This window comes from Sorex araneus, chromosome 10 (genome assembly GCF_027595985.1).
Source record: "Sorex araneus isolate mSorAra2 chromosome 10, mSorAra2.pri, whole genome shotgun sequence".
In the NCBI taxonomy this organism is placed as follows: domain Eukaryota; kingdom Metazoa; phylum Chordata; class Mammalia; order Eulipotyphla; family Soricidae; genus Sorex; species Sorex araneus.
In genome coordinates, this window is record NC_073311.1 from 40,357,936 (window position 1) to 40,383,648 (window position 25,713).

Below are 25,713 nucleotides of genomic sequence, written 5' to 3' on the forward strand. Positions count from 1 at the left end.
AACACACAAACTTAATTTGCAGCCCTAGAGGGGAAAGTACAGAGACAGAATTCCTCCCTGGCTAGCATGTGGTAACAAGTTCAAGCTCAAGTGCCATTGCACATGCCAAACACAATCCTAAGAGTTCTGCTGTCTATGATCCCTGGTGACAGTTATTGTTGACTGCAACACAACCGGGTGTATGCATCCACCAGACCTGAATTGTACAACCCTGAGAGCACCACAACTAAAGAGCTCACACGTGGGTGGTGCAAGCACAACTAAAGCAGTGCAGATGGGGAAGCACCAGGACCAGCCGAGCTCACTGCATGGTGTAACTCCTGGTGATCACTGCAGCCAGGTGTGTTTGTTCAACCCCCAGTTGTCACACAGCGATGAAGTGGAACAGGGAGGAGTGAAAAAATAATTTCAGATTATTGATCTAAGTGTGGAAGTAAAATCTAAGTACTAGAAAACACGAAGATGCCTATTTGATCTTTGAGTTGACAAATATTTTCTAAATATGATCCAAAGAGAAGATCTCTCAACCAATTGAGAGGTTGGATTTCATGGTGAGAGCAGTGACGTTAAAAGTTACTGGAGGGCTGGAGCAATAACACAGTGGGTAGGGTGTTTGCCCTGCATAAGGCCAACCCAGGTTTGATTCCCAGCATCCTATATGGTCTCCTGAACTCCACCAGGAGTAATTCCTGAGTGCAGAGCCAAGAGTAACCCCTGTGCATCGCCGGGTGTGACCCAAAAAGCAAATAAAAGTTATTGGAGAAGATATTCCCGGTATATGGTGTCTCAAAGGATTCATGTCAAGAATTTGTTTTTAGGGCCCCAAAAGGTAGTACGATAAGGTAGTACGGTAAGGCACTTGTTTTGCACACAGGCAACCTGGGTTTGATTCATTCCATATGGTTCCCTAGGTATCACAGGAATAATTCCTGAGTGCAGAGCCAGGAGTAACCCCTGAGTATTTTTGTCCCCCCCAAAACAACAAAAAAAATGTTTCTAAAGTTCCAAGCCAATATTTAGTGTTGGGGACGGGCCTAGGCACCCCCTGCCTCTGTCCCTGTAAACAGGGACTGGGTGAGGAGGGGGCCTAGGCACCCCCTATCTTAGTTCCTGTAAACGGGAATGAGTATGGAGAAACGTGGCATGAGGGCGAGTCATCCCCTGACAGCCAACCTTGACAGGCAGCCGAAAGGCCACCATGCTCTGGCAACCTGCCTCGAGAGAAAAGTTGAAGGGCCACCATGCTCTGGCAGCTGGACTCAGAGGAGGCTGAAGGGAGGATTGGCTCGTGTCTGCCATGGCCATGCTCAAGGCCACATCTGCTTTCCCATGTTTCTCAAGGCTGAGAGAAGGAACCGAAAAACAAGTAATATTGGCAAAAATAATGTTGCTTGCACCACTTGATTAATAATGTTTATGCTACTTATGTAACCTGCTGATCGTTGCTAAAATAAGACTATATAAACCCGCTTGGATTTCAATAAACTTGCTATATGCCGCATATTGCATGCGGTCCTCCCTAGCCCACTCAACTCTCATTCCCTCTCTCCGGCTGAGGTTCAAGTTGGCCGCGCAGGCTGCGGCAATTTAGGAAAGATAACCTAAATAGAAGCTAGCAGAACTTGGAAATGTAAAGGGGACTGTCCAAATTAACATTTGAAAATGTGGTCAAAGGCTACAGAGATAGTACAGGAGTTAAGGCACTTAACTTGGACACAGCTGGCCCTAGTTTGATCCCTGATATCACATATAATCCCCGTAATACTACCAGAAGTGATCCTGAGTACAGTTAGTGCTCCTGAGCACTGCTTGGTGTGGTCCCCAAACAAGAAAATGCCAAAGGCTGACGACATCGGGCTTGAGAAAGCTCCCCGCCCCTTGGAGCAGAGCAGCCACACGGGGCAGGCCAAGTCCTTAGAACTGAGGCCTGGACAGCCAGGCCGGTATCAGCAGTGCCCCTCTCCGCACCCTGAGCACTGCTGAGGAAGCCCCTTTAATAGAAGTTAATGGAACAACTGAAACTGCAGATTTGTTGGTGGCATGAAAACTGCTACAATGTTAAATTTTATATTGCTGTTTAGTATGTCTGCTAAGGCTAGCATTGAGTGCTACCCTTACAAATGTGCCAGCCTTACCAGTGTGAGGCCCCAGGTTTGATACGAGAAGTCTCAAAAGAGTTATCTCTGTTTCTTGACTAGCAGTTTTGTTTCAGGAGTTAGCTAAGGAGGCATGAAAGCATCCACCAGAAAGACCACTATGTTATTAAATGCTCATCATAATTCTTTTCACACTATTTTTTTTTTACCCATGATAGCTCCTATTGGAAATAAGTATCATGCTTGGCAACAGGAGAATAAATTATAGCAAATTTATAATAAAGTAGAATCAGAGAAGAGAATGGAAGACTAGCAATAAGCCGTTATAAGCTACATGTGACAATATGCATGAATTAGAGCCAAAATTTTTATTGAAACTAGTCTGGGGAGAAGCATTTGATAGCAAAGTGTTGAATGACTCCATTTAATAAAAATTCCTAAATTTGGGCCAGAGAGAATACAGGAGGAGGTAAGGTATTTTGGTAGCCACAATTTTGGTTTCTATCTTTGGCACCTTATGTGATACTTTGAGCACCACCAGGGGTCACTCTTAAGCACTGCTGGGTGTGGGCTTGAAACAAAAAATTAGATTCTTGAATTAGGAATACAGATTCACAAGTTCCATGGTAATTAAAAACTGGTATATGCTTTTCTTTTTGGGTCACACCTGGCGATGCTCAGGGGTTGCTCCTGGCTCTGCATTCAGGAATCACCCCTGACAGTGCTCAGGGAACCATATGGGATGCTGGGAATTGAACCCGGGTTGGCCGCGTGCAAGGCAAACCCACTGTGCTATCACTCCAGCCCCTGGTACATGCTTTGAGAGAAGGATGAGTATTAGCTGAGCATGATGTATACTTCAATGGTGGTCAAACATTTAGAGTATTTTGATGTTAGATAAGTAAAAACATTGAGAAACATTTAACACTAACGCAGTTTTTCATATTTTTAGCTTTTCATCTATTTTTGGTTTTATTTCATTTTAGTTTTATTTATTTATTTTTGCTTTTAGAGTCACACCTAGCGATGCTCAGGAGTTACTCCTGGCTCTGCACTCAGGAATTACTCCTGGCAGTGCTTGGGGGACCATATGGGATGCCAGGGATTGAACCCAGGTCAGCCGCATGCAAGGAAAATGCCCTACCTGCTGTGCTATCACTCCAGCCCCTTTATTTCGTTTCATTCAATACCCACTTAAAGTTTTTATTCCCCCACTTGTAGTTTTGCCCATTTTACATCACTGGAAATTTTGATTCTTTCTTACTTTTCTGGATAGTTTTTACTGAGTGGAATTTATTTAGAAAGATGTGAGGGGAGAGAAAGGGAGAGATGTGTGTTCAAGAGAATACAGGCTTCACTATAGGTAAGCAGAAAACAGACAAGCAAGGTACATGTTCAAGGTAGAACTCGGGATTGTTGAACAAGCGGAACATTTGATTCTTAATGGCAGGTAAGATGGTTTTGATATGTGTACATCTTAGCCCTAATTCTCTCTGGACTGTTTTGTAATATCTTTGTAGTACATAAAAGGACTGTAGTAGTCTTTTTTTTTTTCTTTTTGGGTCACAACCCAGCGATGCTCAGGGGTTACTCCTGGCTTTACACTCAGGAATTACCCCTGGCTGTGCTTGGGGACCATATGGGGTGCCGGGGATTGAACCCGGGTTGGCCGCGTGCAAGGCAAACGCCCTATCCGCTGTGCTATCGCTCCGGCCCCTAGTCTTTTTTTTTTTTTTTTTAAAGCATTGCTTTTCCCATCTGCTTTTGGCCATAGCAGGTACCAGACTTGCACGCTCTCTACCCTCACCGATTGTTAAGAAACAAAGCAGAATAGGTGAAGCAATGCTTCTGACATTGAATAGCAAGCTGGTGCATGACTGTGATTCCTGAGAGAAGAGAAACAAGTGAATTATGTAATTACTCTTTTCTTACAGGACTTATTAGCTGGGAACAAAAGGGAGGGTCAGACCAAGCAGAGCCCCGTAACAGGGGCCACGGTCAAAGTTAACAGAGCAGGGAATTACCCCAAATACAACATAAACAACTTTCAGAAATTTGCTTAGGGATTCCCTTGAGTCAAATACCCAACCGTGTGCATAGGAGAAAGAACACCTACCAAGAAGCTGTGAGCTAAATAATTCCCAAGGCTCCCACAAGGGCTGAGATACAAATCATAAACAGCCAGGGTGATGAGACCTTGTAAAATACCCAGAGCACTTGGTACAGATCCCAGAAGATACTCCTGGGAAATGCTAAACAAGTTTTAGAATAAAAGCCAGAGTCCATCCTAGGAGGACTCAAAAACACGCTTTGAAAGGATCTTGTTCTGGAGCCGGAGAGATAGTACAGCATTTAGGGTTTTCACCTTGCATGCGGCTGACTCAGGCTCTATCCTCAGCAACCCGTATGGTCTCCACGGGAGTGATCGTTGAGCACGGATCCCAGAATCGCCCTGAGCATGCCTGGTGTGGCCTAAAAACAAAAAAGCAAAATAATCATGCTAAATTGGTAAATTAAGGGTTCAATTCCCAGCATCCCATAATCCCATATGATCCCCTGAGAACTACCAGGAGTAATTCCTGAATGTACAGCCAGGAGTAACCCCTGTGCATTGCCGGGTGTGACCCAAGAAGAAAAAAAAAAATCTAAATTGGTAAATTAAGTCTAGCATTCACCTTAATGTTAAGTAGTTATGCAAAGATGCAGTAATGTCCAGTGGTGAGAAGAACAACGAAGCCATAGAAACAGACCAAAGAAAGGTTCAGAGGCGTCAGAGTGATTGTACAGCAGGTAGAGCACTTGCCTTACACATGGCTGACCCAGGCTTGATCCCCGCCCGGCATCCCATATGGCCCCCTGAGCACCCTTAGGAGTAATTCCTGAGCACTCAGCCAGTAGCACTGGTGGGTGTGACCCACAAAATAAACATTTAAGCAATGATAAGAGAAATGGAAACTATAAAAAGGAAAAAGGAAGTAGGAGCTGGGAATGTCCTTAAGTGCTTGAGTCTGTGCCCTGAATATTCAGGACCCTGGGTTCCATCCCTGGCATCACTAGGTGTGGCCTTCACAGCAATAAGTATATGCCTAGCACACTAAAAATGCAAGAGGGTTCAGAATGTGGCTTAACTGTAGAGCACTTGTCTTCCGTGTGCTAGGCCCTGAGTTTGATCCTGCAAGTAGCACTAACAATACTAACAAAAAGGGAACTTCTAGAGGTGAAAGTATAATTAATCAGGGCTGGAGCGATAGCACAGTGGTTAGGGCGTTTGCTTGCACGCAACCGATCCGGGTTCGATTCCCAGCATCCCATATTGTCCCCTGAGCACCGCCAGGAGTGGTTCCTGAGTGCAGTGCCAGGAGTAATCCCTGTGCATCGCCAGGTGTGACCCAAAAAGAAAAAAAAAGTATAATTAATCAATTTTTAATTGGATTGGGTCTGGAGATAGAATACAGTGAGTAAGGCACTTGCTTGCATAGGGCTGACCCCGGTTCTATCCCAAGCACCCCATGTAGTCCTCTGAGTACTGCTGGGCTGCTGGGTGTGACTCAAAAACACAAGACAAAACAAAACAAACTTTTACTGGATTCACTTACAAAAGAAGACAATGTGAGGACCGTACAAACCATTCAAACTGAAGTTCATTTGAATAAACCATTCAAACTGAAGTTCAAAGAGAAGCCACAGAGCCTAAGAGATAGTGCAATGGGCTGAGCAGGTGCTGGAGGCCTCCTCCCAGCACCATACAGTCCCCCGAGCACTGCCAGAGGTACGTAGTCCCTGAGCACCACTTCTGTGTCTCCAAAAGCAACATTAGAGGGCCAGAACCATAGTATGGGGTCTACATGAGGTCCTGACCTGCCAACCATCCCCTGGGAATTCATAGCATGGAAGGGAGGTTTTCTGTTTCTTTTTGCTTAGTTCTTTTTTATTGGGGAGAAGGGCTGAGTTTGGGGGTCACACAGCTGTCCTTAGGGCTTACTCCCAGTGAACTCTGGGAACTATATGGAGCACTGGGGATCAAACCTGTATACAAAGGAAACTCCTTTATTATCTCTCTGCCCCCCAAATATATATTATTTTATTTTATTTTATTTATTTTGCTTTTTGGGTCACACCCGGCAATGCACAGGGGTTACTCCTGGCTCTACACCAGGAATTACCCCTAGCGGTGCTCAGAGGACCATATGGGATGCTGGGAATTGAACCTGGGTCGGCTGCGTGCAAGGCAAATGCCCTACCCGCTGTGCTATTGCTCCAGCCCCCAAATATATATATTTTTAAAAGGAAAAAATACAATTTAATATGGCTTTTTAAAAAATTACTTAGGTTGGGGGCTGGAGCGATAGCACAGCGGGTAGGGCGTTTGCCTTGCACGCGGCCGACCCGGGTTCGAATCCCAGCATCCCATATGGTCCCCTGAGCACCGCCAGGGGTAATTCCTGAGTGAAGAGCCAGGAGTAACCCCTGTGCATCGCCAGGTGTGACCCAAAAACCAAAAAAAAAAAAAAAAAATTACTTAGGTTGGGAGGACTATTCTCGATGATGCTCAGGAACTCCTGGCAGTGTTCAGGGGACCCTGTGGGGTCCCAGGGATCAAACCCGGATAGGACATGTGCAGAACAAATACCCTACTCATTGTACTATCACTCTGGGCCCCAAGTTTGTGTGTTTTTTTTTTTTAATGATTAGAAGCCTCTCCTGGCTATGCTTGGGAGCCAGCAGGGTTATATCCCATAATGCTTCCCCAGTGATACTCAGGGTACCGTGTGGTGCTGGGGACCAAACACCCAGGGCCTTACACCTGCTGGAAATTACTCTTTCATGGCACTCCAATGTGGATCTGAGTAAAAAAGAAAGATTAGGACAAATCAAGAAATCATTTAATGGCTGTCGGCCTCGAATACTGGGGGAAAGGCAACTCAGATAGAGAAGGGACCACTAAGTAAAGGATACTAGGAGGGCCCTTTCGGGATGGGAGATGCAGGCTTCATGAAAGTAGACTATAGACCGAACATGATGGCCACTTAATACCTCTACTGCAAACCACAACACCCAAAAGGAGAGAGAGAGCAAAAGGGAATGCCCTGCCTCAGAGGCAGGGTGAGGTCAGGGGAGGACGGGGTGGAGATGGTGGGAGGGATGCTGGGACCATTGGTGGTGGAGAATGGGCAATAGTGGAGGGATGGGTACTCGATCATTGTATGACTGAAACACAAGCACGAAAGTTTTTAAGTCTGTAACTGTACCTCACAGTGATTCACTAATAAAAAATTTTTTAGAAAATAACAAACGTGTTTACAAATAAATATGTAAGTAAAAAGTTGAAAAAAATAATTTAATGGCTGAATAAATAGCAGTACTCCTATATTATTAAAAAAAAGAAAAGTGATCGCTTCGGCAGCACATATACTAAAATTGGAACGATACAGAGAAGATTAGCATGGCCCCCGCACAAGGATGACATGCAAATTTGTGAAGCATTCCATATTTTTTCAAAAAAAGAAGAAGAAAAAATGAAATCATTTAAATGTTATTTAAAACAAAAACACTTGCTTTACATGGATGAAGTCCTGAGACCAACTCATGATATAACACTGTCCCTTCCTCAGAGTAATAATAAGGCATGAAAATTTGTTGTATAACAATAACTCTGCTGTCTCTCATAAGAGCATTGATTTTGTTCAGTAGATTTGGGGGTACAGGTTGGGAAGATATTGGGAGAGATGAATTGCTTAGTATAAAAGAGGTGAATATGAAATGGTTAGGAGGGAGCCATGGGGTTGAGCTACCACAGAGACTTTGGAAGATAAAGAAAGACCAGATTCCTTCCTTTGTTCATGCTTTACAACCTTTCCTCTGGCAGTCTTAAAATAACTCCCTGAAGGGCCCAGAGAGAGTCCAGCGGAAGGAAGGCACTCGCCTTTCTCAAAGCTGATCTGGGTTGATTCTCCAGCACCACCTGCATACCTGCAGCATGACCAGGAGTGATCCCTGAGCACAGAACTAGGAGCAAATCCTGAGCACTACTGAGTGGAACCCAGAAAATAAATAAGTAAATATCATTATCACTGTCATCCCGTTGCTCATCGATTTGCTCGAGCAGGCACCAGTAATGTCTCCATTTCGAGACTTGTTACTGTTTTTGGCATATTGAATACACCACGGGTAGCTTGCCAGGTCTGCCATGCGGGCGGTACTCTTGGTAGTTTGCCAGGCTCTCCAAGAGGGACGGAGGAATCGAACCCGGGTCGGCCGTGTGCAAGGCAAACATCCTACCCGCTTGTTTGAGCTCTATTGCTTACTAGTTCTTGTGTCATGTGTCAAAATGCATCATTCTAAGCGAAACTGAAGGTGGGACTGAATTCTCCGGGTTGAGGAAAAGGTAGTAACAGATTCTTTGGGAAAGCTGGATTGGAGGACAAAAGAGAACAAGAGAGTATCAATCCTTGAGATTTAGAAATATTCTCTAGGAGTATTTCAGACTGGAATCGGTGGGGCCCAAACTGAGATGTCCCTGGAGTAAAAAATGCAGCAAATACCTGGGGATAGAAAGGGTAGCTGGAATATAGAAAATGGCAGAAGGCATTGAGAGGCCTGCAAAGGATCCTCTAGATGGAACGGCAGGGACTGTGGCTTCGACTTGCCCCGAGGATTCCTCTTGATGATTCCCTGTACTGTGATGTGGATCTAGAACCAGTCCAGAGTCCGCATTCCAGGGCCCCACAGCAATCAACCCGCAGATCCTGCAGAAAACATCCACAGGAGCTTTGTACCTCAGCTGAACTTGACCTGGATATGGACCTTCGGTGCCGACGTTGCTCAGGGGACCCTGGGCAGGGTGGGGCATGTTGGCAGGAGGGACTGAGTCAGAGAAGGTGGGGATAGGTGTGGCATAGGGCTCCAGGTCACACCATGAACAGTGACTCAGCGGCCAGCCGGAGCTGAATTATGGCACTCACCCAGGTTCCCTGACAAAAGGCCTGGCTCACGGCCATCAGCTGCCCTCTGGGGAGAGCCTTTTCTTGTATCTGCAGAGCTCAGCAGACTGGGAGGGGGCCTGGTGGTCCTGGAGCATGAGCATCCCTGATCTCATAAGCATGGGGCTTAGTCACAGTCTACAGAGAGATTTTAATTCATTTTAGAATTGGATAAAAGAGAACATGTCCCCGTTTTGTTACTATTTTTGATAAATAGTAACCTTTATCCATTGGGAAAAAAAATTCTTGTTTTTGATTTTGAGCCATACCTGGTGGAGCTCAGGGCTTACTCCTGCCTCTGAGCTCAGGGACTACTCCTAGTGCGGTTTCAGGGACTATATAGGGTGTCCGGGAATGATCCTGGATCATCTGCAGGCAAGGCAAATGCCCTAGCTGCTGTACTATCACTCTGGCCCCCATTCATTTAAACATTTAAATTTTATATTTACCCTGCCCCCATGCCAGGCTGTCATCATCGGCCCCCTCGGAGGAGGGGAGGAGGTTGAGTTTCCCTCCCTGCCCCAAGCAGAGCCCCAGCAGCCAAAAACCTCCAGAACCCAGCAGCAGCCATACTCAGGGCCACTCTCCACACGCTCGGATGAGCCTCACGCATGAAGGAACTGACAGAGGAACCCAGGTATGCGGGACCTGTGGCTGATATCTCCAAGCCTGCTCAGATTGGATCAGGATGGGGCTTCCTCCACCCAGATCCCCTGTTTTCCAGTGGCTGGTAGTCACACCCACAAACTGCTGCGGTACCATGTAATCTCATCAACAGCCAAGATCCAGAGATTATAAAACAAAGCTCCCGGAAGAGAGCAAAGCAGAATCTCGCACAACAGAGCCTGGGAAGCTACCTGTGACATATTCAATATGCCAAAAACAGTAACAATTATGGGACTCATTCCCCTGACTCTGAACGTGACAGGGACAAATGGAGAAGTTACTCGTGCCCACTCTAGCAAATTGATGAGCAACGGGATGACAGTGATACAGTGATTTACCCTGTACTTCTTTTCAAATCCAACACACAATCATGGTTTAAAATGACCCACAATAAGCTGGAGAGGCAATACTCGGGACTTTCTCCTGGCTTGTGCTCAGGGGATTGTGGTACCAAGGGATTTGAACTGTGGTTGGCTGCTCTACAACAAGCATCGGATGCCCTGTTCTATCTTTCTAGCCTGGTTCTTTTGAATTTTGTTTGTTGATTGGTTTGGTTTGGTTTGGTTTGGGGGCCACATTCAATGGCCCCCATTGAATTAGGGGGGCTCACTTCTGGATCTATTATCAAGGATCACTTAGGGCTCACTTCTGGATCTATTATCAAGGATCACTCCTGGCCATGCTAGGGGACCATTGGGATGCCAGGAATTGAACCTGCGTCATCCATATGAAAGGAAAGTGCCGTACCCACTGTACTATGACTTGGACCCACAACAATATTTTAAACAGTATCAGACATGAAATAAAGACCTTTCACTGGAAACTTAATTTTGAAAGTGAGAAATTAAAGGAAATCTAAATTATATATACCATATTCAGAGATGGGAAGGGTGAATCTAAAGATGTTCATTGTCCTCACCCTCAGAGATCTCTAAGTTCAATGTGATACCAATCAAAATTCAAGCAGAGTTTTGATGTGAAAATGCATGCAAAAAATTTTGAATTTAGCTGACTCTATTACTATTATATTTTTAGGGGGTGCCAAGAATCGAACCTAGGGTTTCCCACATGCAAGACAAGCACTTATGTCTTGACTTGCATTTATGTAAAATTTGGGATTTTAATGCAAAGAGTCAAAAGTAGCTAGAGGCAATCTTAAAAAAAAAAAGCTGACACCACTTGATAAATATGACCTATTTAAGCTACAGAAATGTAGAAGTGTGGCTTTGTTCCAATAGGAGACAGATAGGTCAGTGGAGCAGGACAAAGAGGCCCCAAACAGGCTGAATAGGTCACCTGGGAGGTGACAGTGCTGAGCCATGGGGAAAGCCAGGCCATTGAGGGTGGGTCAATTGAAGAGCCACATGACAAAAACAATAATAACAACAACAAAACCAAAAACATTGAATTGAATCCCTACTTTAAAATATATAAAAATTAGGGGCTGGAGAGATAGCACAGCGGGTAGGGCGTTTGCCTTGCACGCGCCCGACCCGGGTTCAAATCCCAGCATCCCATATGGTCCCCTGAGCATGGCCAGGGGTAATTCCTGAGTGCAGAGCCAGGAGTAACCCCTGTGCATCGCCAGGTGTGACCCAAAAAGCAATATATATATATATATATATATATGTATATATATATATATATATATATTAACCTCAGGGGGCTGGAGTGGTAGCACAGCAGGTAAGGCGTTTGCCTTGCAAGCGGCTGACCTGGGTTTGATTCCCAGCATTCCATATGGTCCCCTGAGCACCGCCAGGGTTGATTCCTGAGTGAAGAGCCAGGAGTAACCCCTGTGCATCGCCAGGTGACCCAAAAAACAAAACAAAAAAAATTAATCTCAGGTGTCAGGGACTGGCTCGGTGGCTGGAAGCACCTGCTTGTAAGGGTGAGTTTGAAATTTGGATATGTGGTGCCACCACGGGCCCCTGTACCACCCTGGCAGCTCTGCCATCTGTGGTCCCTGGCTCTGCAAATAATCTGGCAGAACTTGATTCTAAAAGGGAAATAATTTTTGATACCAGAACTAACAAGTCTAATTTGTTAAACACACAAACAGCCAGTGTCAGGTTTTCAATTTGTTTTGTTCTGAGGGAACTAACAAGATGTCAAGGCTGTTTCAAAGCGTTTCTTAAGAGCTAGGATTGGATTGGGTTTGGTTTTGTTTATGCTTATTCCCTCCGCTGTGCTTCCATCATTGTTGTGATGGGAGATCATGCACACCTGGTTTCCGAGCTCTCCTGGTGGCTGTCCTGGTTCTGCTGCACTGGTCACACACTTGAGTTGTGGTGTTTGCTGGGGACAGCATACTTGGTCTCTGGGAGGAGCAGGGGTGTCCCTCGTGACAGTGCTGCCAGGATTGTGCTTGGTGCGATGGGTCAGTACTGGTGACCAAACACAGCCTCATGCTGGCAATGCACACGCTTTCAGAACCAATTCAGCATAGTGGATGGGGGTCACTGCTGGTGGTGTTGGAGGACCTCGAAGTGCTGGAGATGGAACTGGGACCTTCTGTGTACAAAACAAGTACTTACCCTGCGGAGCAGCCTCTCCGGCCAGGCAGGCACTTTTTGCCACTTACCTATCTCCAAACCCTGGAAAAGTTTTTTTTTTAATTTTAACATGGTACTTTATTTTATTGGGTGGGAGGGTAGGGAAAGGCCCACATCAAGCAATGTTCAGGGGTTACTCCTGGATCTGCACTCAGTATTACTCCTGGTGGTACTCAGGGAACCGTACGGAATCCTAGGGATAGAACCTTTGTCGGCCACATGCAAGTCAAATGCCCTATCCACTGTAGGTCCACTCCAGCCTCCCAGGTGCAAAAGACTTTAATCAAAACAGTAATGACTTAAATTTGGGTTTTTTTCCCTTTTTTCTTTTTTCTCTCTTATTTTTTAATATTGAATCACAGCGAGATACACAGCTACAAAGTTGTTCATGTTTGGGTCTCAGTCATAGAATTGGGTTTCATTTCCATTTTTAGCACATTAAAATGAAGTCCCCCTAAAAAATAAATAAATTTAAACAGTAAAAATTAAATGAAGTGGGGCCGGAGCAATAGCACAGCGGGTAGGGTGTTTGCCTTGCAAGCGGCCGACCCGGGTTCAATCCCCAGCATCCCATATGGTCCCCCAAGCACCGCCAGGAGTAATTCCTGAGTGAAGAGCCAGGAGTAACCCCTGAACATCGCTGGGTGTGACCCAAAAAAGCAAAAAAAAAAAATTAAATGAAGTTCCTGATTTCACCAAAAGGCCTTCTAGGAGAAGAAAAATATATTTAACATATGAAGGAGACAAAAGGCTAGTTTTTTAGAACATATTTTTTCAAATCCTACTAACAAATAAAAAGATAATATCTTGCCAAAATGAGCAGAAGTCTTCAACAGATTATTCACATAACTTTCAAAGCTGTTCAGTATTGCAGGCAATTAGGTTCTTATAAACCACAACCACAAAGAGATACTCTTACAAATCAAACAACTGCCCAAAAGTAAATAGTGTAAAACTCAAAGGTCATGTAAAGTAATAGGGATACTCAGGTGCCGCTAGTGAGAATTTAAATTGGTGCACTTTGAAAGAGGGCTGGCCTATATGTCAAACAGAGGGGGATCCTAAGAAAGAGTTCTGTATTAACATGCATGCCCAACATAAACTCTTTTAAGTTCTGCACCATTGGATAACATTGGGTTGTCCTTGCTCCTCCTGCAGGGACCTTAAGGTTTATTGAGCCACTCCCACAACTGAGGCACACCCAGTTCCATCAAGCACTAAAAATTCTATATTGCTTTGCTCCTTCTTTTATGTCATTTGAATGGTTTATTTAGCAATTGTTTTTGTATAGACACAGAAAGACAGTTGATGCTATGCTATGAAACATAGAGGTTAACTGACTTCCAAACAATATTTACTCCTGGGCATCCATATTTACTTGACTTAAACTTCATTTGCCCTTAGTTCCTAGCACTCCCAAGATCAGGGTCCTGATGAGGAACTGGATGGACCCAGGGCAAGGTGTGAGCTACCATGGCATCGAAATGGGCCAGGCCAAACTCCATAATACTTAACTACAAGTTAAGAGCACAGTCATTGTAAAAAACTAAAGCACGCTGAAGGGCGTGTGCACTCGAGGGCTCTGTCTCACCGCCCACGTTTGGTGCTCTGGAACTACTGTGTGTGCTGTCGGTCAAGGGCAGGCGACGGAAGGAAGAAGGCCAAACTGGTTGCTCGATCAGGTTATTTCAGTCTCTCTCTGCTTCTCTCCCGGCTCTGGATCTCTCTCTGGATCTCCGGATCTGTGCTCCCCAACCCACTCTTACAGCCTAGTTAAATCCCTCCAGCATAAGGGGATTGGGGCTTACACATAGGTGTGGTCACAATCAATAGGGTACGGTTCCTTTCCCTCAGGGGATGCTTCTCCTAGGACTAATTCTTTTTCAGCAGGAGGATCCACCCAAGGGCGGAGTCCCATGAGTGTGTTTCTCCTCTCCTCATCCAGCAAACATATAAGAATTTATAATATTAATCATTTTGTATGGACACAATAAAAAATGCATTAAAGCTTATAGAATTGCTTCCCTGAGGCCATCTCGATCTCAGATTACAGTGCTCAGGCTAGATCAGTCTTTCCTATCCCTAGCAGGGTCCTAGTCTCGTCATTACTTTTGGATCATGACAGCATTTGTCTATGATCAAGCTCTTAACTTATAGTTAAGAACCAGGCACTTTGGCCAGGCCCATCTCGATGCCAGGGTAGCACATCACTCACCACTTGCCCTGGATCTGTCTCGTCCCTCGTCGGGACCCTGCTTTTGGGGTGCTAGGAACTGAGGGCAGCTGAGGCTTAAGTGGAGAAAGCAGATGCCCGGGAATGAATAATTTTCTAAGCCAATTAAGTCCCAAGTTACAAAAGCATAATATTGTATTCTCGTGTCTATACAAAAAGGACATTGCTTTAAAGTAAATTATTCAAAAGGCATAAGGGGAGGAGAAAGGCAATATTAACTTATAATATAAGTTCAGTAACCTAGGAAGGTCTGACCTTACAAATTAGCAGAGTCAGATTAGGGGGAGAAGCTGATTAACTCTTTTTGGTGAAGAGAGCATAGAGAAGTGATTACAGCTAAGCAAAGGGATGGGAGAGATTCGGGAACACCTTGATGGGTGAGACTGGGGTAAGCCTAAACTCCGGGAAAAACCAGTACAAGCTACTCGTGGCAAGGGGGAAGAGGACAAAGTAATGTCATCCTACAGTAATGGACAAACTTTGTTATGACCCAAAAAGAAGTAGCTGAATAAGGACCCTGCTGGGGTTAGGAAAGACTAATCTGACCTGAGGGCTGGAATATGTAGCAAGATGTTCCCAAGAAGAGCCAACCTTTAAGCTTAATATACCTCTTAGTGTGTTCATACAAAATGACATTGCTAAAAATATTATAAGAAGTAAATTTACATGTTTAAGTGGATTACTCGCAATGGAAAGAATAAAACAATACACCCTGGATGAAATCCCACTCTTGAGCTCATCTCCTAGTAATCTGGAGTGCTGAATCCTCGGATGAGATTTTGTCCTTGAGTTAATCTCCTGAAAGAGAGGCTTTACATCTCTTTATTGTTATGATAATGCTCACTCCCAGCTTTGTATCCCCACCCTTTATGATTTCTGTATAACTATGCTGTGAGGAGTAAGAGAGAAGGAGATGTTGAAGACATTGAAGACTAGAGGTTGGGAACGAAAAAGTTGGGACTGGATGCTGAGGACGAGATGTTGTAGAAGCTGGGGACTAGTTGTTGGGAACGAGATGTTGAAGACTTTGGGGGACTAAATGCTGAAGACTAGATGCTGAAGATTAGATGCTGAGGACTAGACATTGTGTGGGGGGGGAATGGACAAGGAGACATTGAAGACGAGGAAGAGAACAGACTTTTGGGACTAGAAGGAGAACCAGATGACAATGATGACTGGAAGTTAGAGGACTATGAGACTACGTTGAGAGGAGGAAGAGGATATAACAAAAGAGAGGACTTTGAGGTCTATGAAGAGAGTAGGATGATGGAACTCTGATGACTGGGGCTGTGACCAAAATGGCAACTACGACTGTGCTCTCAGGGAGAGATCAGACTATGCAGGGAAAAAGAGGGAAATAAACCAACTACTGATCAGCCTGGGGCCTGGTTCCTGTTCCTTCATCTGTCTCCGGTCCTTCACCTGTCTGAATGCTGCCGCCATGGACTGGCCTGGCGAGGTGGCTCTTACCCACCAACGATTGAGTCCTGTACTCGGGTCCATGCACCACACACTTTTGGAAACTGCCCCAAGGCACAAGTACTTTTCAGGGGCTGGAGAGATAGTCCAGCAGGTAAGGCGTTTGCCTTGCATGCAGCTGACCCAGGGGTCCACCCCATCATCCCATATGATTCCCGAGTACCACCAGGAGTAATTTGAGTATAGATTCAAGAGTAACTCCTGAGCATCACCCAGTGTGAGCCCAAAACGAAAAAAAAAATTTTAAGTACTAGCATAGTTCCCAAAAGTGGAAACTGTAAAAGTTGTTCATCAGTAATAAACAGATGTATAAATTATGATAGGCTTTTATAATGGAAGATAACAAAGTGCACTGTAGCTAGACATCATGGAAGAACTTCATGACATTGATTAAACAATAAAAGCTTAAAACAACATAATAGGGCTAGCCAGGGAGAGAGTACAGGAAGTAAGGCACTTGCCTTGCATGTCACCAGCCCTGGTTCAAATCCCCAGCACAACTTATGAGCACAGAGCCAGGAGTAGCTCCTGAGCACTGCCAGGTGTAGTCCCCAAACCAAAAAATGTAAATCATAATTAAAAAATACATAATTCAAATTATGTTGAAAAGTGGTTCAAAATATGGTATAAAGTTTAAGATTATATTGTTTAAGAAATGCATACTTAAGTGTAAAAAAAGATAAAGAAGAGTCTCACTAATTGGAAGGAAAGAATTGAAATCAGGACAGATCAGGGGAGAGTGAGGGAAGCTGCTGGGGGCAGAGCTCTGTTTCTTGTCCAGGAAGGTGGCTGCATAGTCTAAAACCACACATCCATCGTGTATTCCCTCCTTACATAGTTCAAAATCTCTCCCTTCCCATCTCTCTGTTGTCATCACCTTGGTGTGGGGATCCCCTTGCACAGGCTGATCCATTTATCTCTGGCACCCCATATGGTCCACTGAGCCCACCAGGAGGGACCCCTCAGTGCAGAGCCAAGAGTTAGCCCCAAGCACCACCAGACGGGACCCCAAAACAAACAAAAAAGTAGCAACAGGTTGATTTTTATGAGGCACAGATGAAATTTTTTTTTTCTTTTTGGGTCACACCTGGCAATGCACAGGGGTTACTCCTGGCTCTGCACTCAGGAATTACCCCTGGCCGTGCTCAGGGGACCATATGGGATGCTGGGATTTGAACCCGGGTCGGCCGCGTGCAAGGCAAACGCCCTACCCACAAGGCACAGATGAAATTTTGAACTCAGTTCTGTTTGAACCCAGAACTGACTGTGGGCCTATTGTTTTAACTGTGATCATGACAAAGGAATGTCAAAGCAGCACAGTGAAGTCACCACTCACATTGAGACGCTAATTAGTTCAGTGAACATGTGCTCGGTAGCTTTGATTAGAGAAATGAGGGGTGTCATCGCCAAATTACAGGTTAAATATTCACTTTTGCCTTTGGATAAGGAGCCTGACATCTCAAAATGAGGCTTATATAGTTAAAAATTGGATTGGAAACAGGGGCTGGAGATAGATTACAGCTGGTAAGACACTGTATTATTCCCTGCATCACATATTGTCCCCTGAGCATCACCAGGAGTAATTCCTGAGTGCAGAACAAGGAGTAACTAACCCCTGAGCCTCACTGGGTGTGACCCCAAAACAAACAAAGCAATGATTGGAGATATAATACTAAGGGGTTTTTGGCTTTTGGTATCAGAGTGATAATAACAGTTTTCCTAAGTCTAAAACAAGTAGATAAAATAGGTGTGTGTGTGTGTGTGTGTGTGTGTGTGTGTGTGTGTGTGTATGGGGGGGGGATTAAGTGACATTATCAATAAGTGCTTTCTTTTTTTTTTTTTTTTTTTTTTGCTTTTTGGGTCACACCCAGCAATGCTCAGGGGTTACTCCTGGCTTTGCACTCAGGAATTACTCCTGGCAGTGCTTGGGGGACCATATGGGATGCCGGGGATCGAACCCGGGTCGGCCGCGTGCAAGGCAAACGCCCTACCCGCTGTGCTATCGCTCCGGCCCCAATAAGTGCTTTCTTTTGGTTTTGTTTTTTGTGGGTTTCTTCTTCTTCTTCTTCTTCTCCTTCTTCTTCTTCTTGTCCTCCTCCTCCTCCTCCTCCTCCTCCTCCTCCTCCTCCTCCTCCTCTTCCTCCTCCTCCTCCTTCTTCTTCTTCTTCTTCTTCTTCTTCTTCCTCTTCTTCCTCTTCTTCCTCCTCCTCCTCCTCCTCCTCCTCCTCCTCCTCCTCCTCCTCCTCCTCCTCCTCCTTTTTCTTTTTGTGCCACATCAGGTGTGCTCAGGGGTTTTCCTGGCTATGCTCAGGGGTTTTCCTGGCTGTGCTCAGGGGAGCATATGGAATGCTGGGGATCAAACCTGAGTCAGTCGGGTGCAAGACAAATGCCCTACTCTCTGTACTATTGCGCCAGCTCCTATCAGTGTTTTCTAATGATTTGTTTGATTTTTTTTTTTTTTTTTGCTTTTTGGGTCACACCCAGCGATGCACAGGGGTCACTCCTGGCTCTGCACTCAGGAATTATCCCTGGCGGTACTCAGGGGACCATATGGGATGCTGGGAATCGAACCCAGATCGGCTGCATGCAAGGCAAGCGCCCTACCCGCTGTGCTATCACTCCAGCCCCGGTTTGTTTGATTTTGGAGATCTCTCAGCATTTTTTACCGTACTACACTACAGCATCTGTTATTAATTCTAAAGTATATTCCTGCACTGAGAAACTCCCTTAGAAAGATGTGGGAGAGTGAAAGAGAGGAAGACCACTCACAGGAGAATATGGGCTTCCTCAAAGCAGAAAAAGCAAGCAAAGAACATAGAGAGAAGCGAGATATATGTTCAAAGGACATCACGGGCTTGAGGAGCCATCCTAAAACATTTTTTAAAAGCATTTTTATGTTTTACCAAGAGTTTCCTCTGTATCATTTTCTGTTTGTTGGATTTGTAGCCACACCTGGCATTGTTTGGGGGATCAGGAGTGACCCCTAGTGATGCCTGAGGTGGTGCTGGGTATTTGAACCATGATCAGCAACATACAAGGTAATAAAGTTCTGAATAGTTAAGAATTTACAAACGTGGGGCTGGAACGATAGCACAGCGGGTAGGGAATTTGCCTTGCACACGGCCAACCCGGGTTCGATTCCCAGCATCCCATATGGTCCCCCAAGCACCGCGAGGAGTAACCCTTGTGCAATGCTGGGTGTGACCCAAAAAGAAAAAAAAAATCACAAACATATGGAAGTGAAGAAATAGTACAGCAGATAGGGCACTTGCCTTGCACACATCAGGCCTGGGTTTGATTCCCGGCACGCCCCCTGTGTCACTGCCAGGAGTGATACCTGAGTACAGAACCAGGAGTAACCCCTGAGCACCACTGAGTGTGCCCCACACCTAAAAAAGAAAATGGTAGAACATAGCTAAATTTGGGCTGCAGTATCAACTGCTATCATAAAATAGGAATCTTGCTAAAATGTGTGCAGTGAAAAACTCAACCAATACCACATTCTGTTAATGTAATTTATAAAAAGAATAATATGGGGCCAGAGCGACAGCACAGCAAGTAGGTTGTTTGCCTTGCATGCGGCCAACCCGAGTTTGAATCCTAGGATCCCATACGGCCCCCTGAGCACTGCCAGGAGTAATTTCTGAGTGCAGAGCTAGGAGTAACTCCTGTGCATCGCCAGGTGTGACCCAAAAAATAAAAAAGAAAAAAAAAGAAGAAGAAGAATATTGACTGGGCTGGTAGCTCGGTAGAGGGCACTTGCCTTGCATGTGTGGGGTTCTGGGTTCGATCCCTGGAACCACAATAAAAATAAAGTGGAACATGGCTGGGGGGACGGGCAGTCTCTCCCCATCCCCGCACCCCTTCGGGGTCCTGGCTGTCACACCCATGGACTCCCTCCAGCTGCCATTTAAATGCATTAACGACCTCGATCCAGCAGCTCACAAATGAATCTTGGAACTGATTAGCTCACTGCAGAGATGTCTCCAGACCCCAATTATTTAAAATTTTAGAATTGCAAGAGCACGGCCACTTTTGCAGCTGCACACCAGCGCATGATATTCATAACAAGCAATAGAAAATAAATTATCTAGCATCTGCCTGTGGCAGGCTGACTTGAGTGCTGGTGGGAAAGTGTAATGGTGGTGGGAATTGTTTTAAAGATTGAATGTAATCAATTAATGTGCAAAAACTTATGAAAATAAAATTTAAAATTTCTGAAAAAGTAGGAGCAGGGTTAAATTATTTTTTAAATAATAATGATTATAAACGGACTTTTTTTGCTTAAGGTATGGGGACTTAAAAAATAATGATTAAACCATGGAAGTGACCCAGAAGCAAAGCACAAACTTTGCAATCTTGAAACCTGGGTTTGAGCTCTGACACCACAAAAAAGACAAAACGAAACAAGGGTGTCCAGAGAGATAATACAGTAGCTAATGCACTTCCCTTGCACACTGCAGACTCAGGTTAGACCCTGGGCACCTCACATGGTCTTCTAGCACTGTCAGGAGTGATCCCAGAGAATAGAACCAGGAGTAACCCTCAAAACAAAAATATTATAAATGTTAACATTATTATAACCTAATGTTACAGGAGAGAAAATACTACAGGGGTTAAAAAAGAGGGGACTACACCACAGTCTAAAGAATTTTACCAAAACAGTACACTAGATGTCGCTGTGGAAATCACTGCAGTTGATGAGTCTCTCTCTCTCTCTCTCTCTCTCTCTCTCTCTCTCTCTCTCTCTCTCTCTCTCTCTCTCTCCCTTCCCTCACTCCCTCCTTTCTTCCCCTCCCTTCCACCTCCCCTGTAGCTCCCAACCGCTCACCCCAGGTCAGCTGTATAAAAGGAGGTAAGTGCCCTACCTGCTGTACTAATCTCTCTAGTTCCCTGTTTATAATATTTCTATTAAAAGCTTTACCAGGCAACTAAACTGGCACTTGTAAGTGACACTTAAATTGTCAAATTACTATTAATTTAGTTCTTATTGTGTGTTAGATCAAAAATTATTTTTGACTTCAATCATTATACTAAAGTGAGAGTAAAGGTATAGTCATAGAAAATCTGTAAATAGCAAATATATTCTGAATTTTGACTCGTTATTTGCACAGCGATAGAACTTTATTATCAAGTTGGTTTTTCTATTTGCAGGACAGGGGCTGATCTAAGGCCTCAAACATGACAGGGGCGTGCTCTACCACTGAGCTATATCCTTTGCCCCCAAGGTGGGTTCACTGGTCACGGGTTTGGACATGAGGCCCTTGGGGTACCATGAAGTGTCAGGAATAAAATCTGGGGTTCCCATATGAAAGACATGAACTCTAATCCTTTAATCTATCTCTTGGTTCCTCTTCTAATAATTTAAAATCAAGTTTAGGAAAATAAAATCACTGTCACTGTCATCCCGTTGCTCATCGATTTGTTCGAGCGGGCACCAGTAATGTCTCTCATTGTGAGACTTATTGTTACTGTTTTTGGCATATCCAATACACGACAGGTAGCTTGATAGGCTCTGTTGTGCGGGCACGATACTTTCAGTAGCTTGCCGGGCTCTCTGAGAGGGGCGGAGGAATCAAACACGGGTCGGCTGCTTGAAAGGTGAACGCCCTACCGCTGTGCTATCGCTCCAAATAAAATAAAAATAAAAAAAACAAAAAAGGAAACAAAAAATTAAATGAAAATTAAAAAATATAGAAACAATAAGACAAGGAGATAATTTAAAAAAGAAAAATTTAGTTTAGGATAATTTATTTTCAGTTGACAAAACAACTTATAAGACCAGTAGCCACTTCCCTTACCTACTTGCATGTTGTAAATCCTGGGCTCTCCAGGACATCAGCACAATAACTTTTAGTTTTGGCCTTTTAAATAAAAAATTGGAAGTCCAGAAAGCTCGTCAGGCTTTAAAGGGTGCAGAAGGGAGATCCCTGCCCCTGGTTTGATTCCCGATCCCACACACTTCCTGAGCAGTGCTGGGGGAGCACTGGAGGTTCTGGGGCACTGCTGGGCTGGTGGAGATGATCCCCAGTAGCCCAGAGCAAGGTCCCGTCCTCTGGCCCTGGTACTGAATTGCTGGCCAGTGAGCACCGCACTGGGCACCACTTGGGAGGCCCACCACCCAAAAGAAGGAAAAACAAAAATTGGAAGAGTAATATGTAAACGTGGTTTGAAAAAAAAATGATTCATTGCGTGCAGCTGGTTTAATCCCCAGAAGTGCATAGGGTTCCCTGAGCACTGTCAGAAGTGATCCCTGAGCACAGAGCCAGGAGTAAGCTCTGAGTACCACAGGGTGTGGGCACCCCTCTAAAAATAAAAAAAATAAAGATTCAGGGATCAAGTGGTAGATAACATCCGCTTATTTGGTTTAACCAATTCCACTATCTCAGGATACCCGTCCCTACCTCCTATACCACCCTTACAACACCACACACGCACTGTCCAAACACACACTCTTCACACACCACATAAACACACGTTCCACATATACACTCTCCACACAGCACACAGACACACTCCACACATACACACTCCTCCCCCCCACCCCCGTCTCTTCCCCACAATACCCGGTGTTTGGAGACATTGACAGCTGCCAGCTCTGTCTTCCAAGTTTTTGGTTTCAGTTTCACAAAGTGAAAGCTCACTTCTCATGCTAGATTATGAGAAACCTGATTCTGCCTTTGCTAGTATTATTATTATTATTGTTGTTGTTGTTGTTTTGTTTTTGTGGATCACATGTGGCTGTGCTGGAATGCTCCTGGCTAAGTGCTCAGGGGACCATGCAGTGCCAGAGGCTGACCCAGAGCTCCAGCACACAAAGCAAGCATGTGCTCCAGCCCTTAGAGCTTATCCATGGGCCCTCAACTTTTCAAAGCCAGATCGTGTGTGTGTGTGTGTGTGTGTGTGTGTGTGTGTGTGTGTCCAGGGTCTCACACAAGCAAGCATGTGACTACCATGAGCCACTCCTGGCCCCTGCTCACATTTGGCTTTTCCAGCACTGAAGCTGGGTCTCATTTTCTGTAGTTATTATCATGGGGCGTCAGAGTTCTGCAGTGCCTCTTTAGGCAATTCCACTATTGTGCATTCTGTTACATCAACCGTGCTATTTTCATTTTTCCCTGATAGAATGACTATAATCCAGATTTGTCAAAGAAAATAAAAATAAGCATAAAATACCTCACCACTAATTTTGGTTTTGAGAGGACAGGGGCTCCCAGGGCAGTGTTTCAGAGGCCCAGGAGACACTTGGCCAATGGGTAAGATATTGTGCTGCTCTGAGCCAGTGGTGCCAGGGCTCTCCAGGGCGACACCTGGAAGTGCTTGAAGCCACAGGGAGTCAGGAATCGACTCAGGTTCTGATGAATGCCTTGCATGTAACCCTGACCATTGAGCCATCTCCCTGGCCCTCCACCATTAATTTTGGATTAACTCTTCAGACTTCATAGAATGTCAATATTGTCCCATCCTAGGTTAAAACAAACAAACAAAAAAACCCCTTCTTTTTAAAAGCAGCTATTTAGAAAACAAGACTGTTTGTGCGAAAATATTTTAGAATTAACTGTTGGCTCCTAAAACTTCTGATAGCAGATGGAACATAAGGTAAACTGGAGGGCAAAGTAGTCTGTGTTGACCCATAAATCTATAGCAAGAGGCTACATAGTACATGAATGCTGAGAAAGCAACTGCTCTACAGTGATCTTTGAACTTACAGTTGGCACCACATCTCAAACAAGTTTCTCTAAAGCAACTTGACAGCAGGAAAACCAAGAGGGCAGAGACTTAGTTTTAAGAGGTGAAGCATGTGCCTTCCATGTGCAAAACCCTGGTTTGATCCCAGTACTACCTGGAGTGACACTGATGACCCCTAGTCACCACCTGGAGTGACCCTGTCCCAAGAGTCACCCCCAAAACTAGCCACCCACCCACCAGGAGAGACCACTAAGCTGAGAGCCGGGAGTAAACCCTGAGCATGGCCAAGTGTGGTCCCCAAATGAAGATAGAACAGAAAGTCAATCCAGGCCGGAGAGATAGCTCAACGGGCTGAATAATTGCTCTGCAAGTGGGAGGTATAGGTTTGAGCACCACCAGGAGGGATCCCTGAGCACAGAGTCAGGACTTACCTTCAAGCACTGCCAGGTGTGGCCCAGCCCCCTCGGTCCTCACTTTTGATCTGAGTGCTTAAGACTCTGAATCTATGGACTAGGAATACCTGTCACAGAGATATGACCCTGCTTGCCACTCAATGTTGCAAGGAAGTAACCTTAAATCAGCTAAATTTTACAATGTCAGTCATATCGATGTGCTTAATCTGGGGGATACACTTGGCAATGCTGGGGGCCACTCCCAGTGGTGCTCAGGACACCATGTAGTGTTGGGGATGGGACCCAGGTCTCCCCATGCCAAACACGATTCCCAGCCCTTTGAGCCATCTCTCTGACGGCGACATCATATTTTATAGACAGTTCCTGCATCTTTGCCCTATGTTCAAAGCTTTGTACGTGGTAGATTTGCTCCTCTTTTCCTGATGACCTCATTGTTGCCTTCCAAGAATGCTTATCAGGAAGCTACAGAACAATCTAGAGATGAATTCTATTCCCGGTCTACTGTGTTGGGTGAGGAAGGAGCATTAGTGGGGCCTGTGCACCCCTCTGTCCCCTCCCTTTCTCACTCCTCTATAGCCGGGGGGTGCCCTCAGAGTCAGTCCTCGCTCCAAGAGCCTGAGCAGTGGCGATGTGTCACTCGCTCCCGGAGGCAGTGGCGCGGGTGTGCCCTTCCCTGTTCTGTCTCTTCCCTTTGGACCATCCCTAAAGTCACGTGCAGAGCCCTAGTGTGAAAGCCTGGCGGATCTCTGACTCACCTCTTGGAGGCGAGCAGCCTCGCTGCTGCCAGACTTCACAGGAGCAAGAGGCCAACTTCACTACTTCACTTTTGTTCGGGGAGGGGGGGGTTAACATTTGGGGTTCATGTGCTCAGAGGAGATTGCCAGCACCACTGTTCTCTTCTGAACAGAACCCAAGCTCTTTGGGAGAAATGGCTGATTCGAGTTCTGGCTTAGGAAAAAAAAAAGGTAAAATGAGTCTGGAACATTGTCATGTAGTAATAAGGACATAGCACTGTAGCACTGTCCTCCCATTGTTCATTGATTTGCTCGAGCGGGCACCAGTAACGTCTCCATTGTGAGACTTGTTGTTATTGTTTTTGGCATATCAAATATGCCACGGGTAGCATGCCAGGCTCTGCCGTGCAGGCGGGATACTCTCGGTAGCTTGCCAGGAGCTTGCCGGGCTCTCCGAGAGGGACGGAGGAATCGAACCCAGGTTGGCCGTATGCAAGGTAAACGCCCTACCCGCTGTGCTGCCACTCCTCAAGTACAAAGAAACTTTTTTAAAGGTGGGGTCAAGGGTGGGTGCATGAATTCTCTGTTTGACTCTTTGTCAGTCTGTCTGTCTCTCTCTCCTTTTTTTTCCCCCTTATTTTTCCTAAATAAAACTATTTTAGGAACCAGAGAGATAAGACAGGGGGTAAAGCCCCTGCCTTGCACATAGCCTACCTGGCTTCCATCCCTGGCACCACATATAGTCCCCCAAGCCTCACAGGACTGATCCCTGAGCACCACTGGGTGTTTCTTTGTATTAGGTATTCTCTATTTCATGGTGGCTTTTACTCCTGCATTACTTTCCATGTTTCCTCTTACCAAGTCTACA

At 45.2% G+C, this 25,713-nt stretch overlaps 1 non-coding gene across 1 annotated transcript; it reads left to right on the forward strand.

Moving 5' to 3' along the window:
* Positions 1 to 7,484: 7,484 nt before the first annotated feature.
* On the forward strand, positions 7,485 to 7,591 carry LOC129399285 (U6 spliceosomal RNA). Its single transcript, XR_008627036.1, has one exon. It is a non-coding gene; the product is annotated as a U6 spliceosomal RNA (small nuclear RNA).
* Positions 7,592 to 25,713: the final 18,122 nt, after the last annotated feature.